The sequence below is a fragment of the Borostomias antarcticus genome, assembly GCF_949987555.1.
Source record: "Borostomias antarcticus genome assembly, chromosome: 17".
NCBI lineage: Eukaryota > Metazoa > Chordata > Actinopteri > Stomiiformes > Stomiidae > Borostomias > Borostomias antarcticus.
Genome location: NC_140250.1, coordinates 18,020,820 through 18,023,106, shown reverse-complemented (window position 1 = coordinate 18,023,106; position 2,287 = coordinate 18,020,820).

The following is a 2,287-nucleotide window of genomic DNA, read 5'->3' as shown; positions in this document are numbered from 1 at the left end:
CAACTGGGATGTGATGGGAAACAACTGTCAAATCCAACAGTAGAGGGCGCAGTGCTACCATTTCAGATGCCAGCTGTCACATGAGCAGAAACGTTCGCTCAACATGCAGCGAGCAAAACGAGTTTGGACATGAACGAAGTGCGCTGCAAATGTGCAGTGCTGTTTTATTAAATTGTACTAAGACAATGCAGGCAGCAGTAGCCTACCACATACGTAGTAAACATCCACTAGCCACATTTCGTCTCAGACTGAGTGTAGCGTTTTTTTTTTAAGTCATTGTCTAGTTGGCAATAACTTTACATTATGGCTAAAGACATGTTTTTTCCCCATAACGTTGCTGCAACTGATGTCTGCCGGTGGAAGGCGCTTCCAAATCCATACCTACCAAAACGGAATTAGAGGAGAAACTTGCTGCTTGACCTTCCAACTTCTGACAACGGATGAGTGAAAATGTGTCCTTCTCTTACCGCCTCACTGCAGCCGTTGCTAATGCGGATGGTGTGCATGTTTTCCCTCCGAATAATAAGTAACTTTGGATAGTAAAAAAATGTTTCCAAGGCATTATGTCTGCCTATCCGAGTATCTGTATTCGGGCATACAGAATGCTAGCAACTTTAGTAAGAACACTAACTAGTTTACGAACGCTAGCTAGTAAGTAAAAATGCTAGTAAGCTAACTAGTTGTGCACTATGTGTTGTTGTGAGCTAACCGTTCTTTCTGCTGGCGGGTCGGTAGTGGTCTCAGAGCGGAATGTCCCTCACGTCAGTGCGCTCTGTCGTTTTGTCCAACGCTGTTGGAACACAGTCAGAATTCCTCGGCACACTCTCCCCCTGTTCTTTTTCCCATGATGGAACTCAGTCGGGACCAGGGCTGAAAATTAACACCTGCCACCGGCCAAATGCAGGTAAAATTTCCAATTAGCGACTAGATTTCGGAAGGCTATCTGAAAAAAATATATACTTGGCCGGTAGATTTTTATCTACAGTCCCCTTGGCAGGTGACTCACCGTGAGCCAAAAAGTTAATTTTCACCCCTGGTCGGGACCCATGGGAATTCTGCATGCAACCTACAATGGTGGAACCAGTTGGTAGAACAGGATGCAAGAACTTCAACAGGACAGTGCAAAGTGTCAAAAAATGACAAAATACAAAATAGTGAGTGATTTGTGATAAAGTGTGTGTACAATGTGTTAATGTGTGCAATGTTTTTGTATACAATCTGTGTGCCTTGTGTTTGTGTGCAGTGTGAGCCTAGTGAGAGGTCATGGGCAAGTAGTGCAATAGGGACAAAGTCGGAGAGGGGAGAGTCTAGGGGACACAGGCCTTATTGATGAGGCTGGTGGTAGTCAGGAAGAAGGTACGTTACTTCTTCTGCATGAGTTCTTGGTCCTGATTAGCCTCACGTCACCAGTCCTTGGGGAGAAGAGCCTGGTGTCTATTTACTTCACTGCCTTAAGCCCACCCCTTCTTCCGACTCGTGCTTGTAGAGCCCGCCTCCTACTTCCGCTTGCTTTATTTTTCCTTAACCGGTAGTTCTCCTCGCATCTTCTTTTACAATGTTCGTCGGTGTTATGCCTGGTGATGCCATCGCAAATGTTATCTACTCGAAACTTCACCATGTGCAGCCTACAGTAAAAACATTACAGACCGGAAGATTATGCGATGCGTCATCCTATGCGCTTCCCCTCTAGACCGGCGAAACAACTGCGAAAGAGACAGGCCCCAGACTAGTCCTGATGGACCGCAGCCTCCTGCCGGAGGGGAGTGGTTCAAAGAGATTGTGACTGGGGTGGGAGGGGTCTGTCTAGCCCACTTTAGGGCCCTGGAGGTGTGTAGGGCCCGGAGGGAAGGCAGACTGCAGCCGATCACCCTCTCAGTGGAGCGTATGATATGCTGCAGTCTAGCCCTTGTCTTTGGCTGTGGCAGCTGATGGACTCGATGATGGAGGTGTAGAAGAGTACCACCATTGGCCGGGTTTCCCGATAAAGAACCTTCTTAAGGAACCCTTCTTAAGAAAAATGACCCATGAACCATTCACAATGATTTGATACCAGCAATTTAATCAACAATTAAAAGGGAGATCAAATAAGAGGGACCCCCCCCCCCCTAGCTAGGCAAAGTAGCCTTTTGGGCTAGCTATGTCTATTTACATGAGGCTAGCTATCTAGCTAAGGCTCTGCTTAGTGCTTCTAGTGAAACTATAGGGTAGTTGTGTCAGGTCAGGACCTCTCTTTCTCTCTCCCTATCCCTCCTCTCTCTTGCTTTTTAAAGGTGCAGTGCACACATTT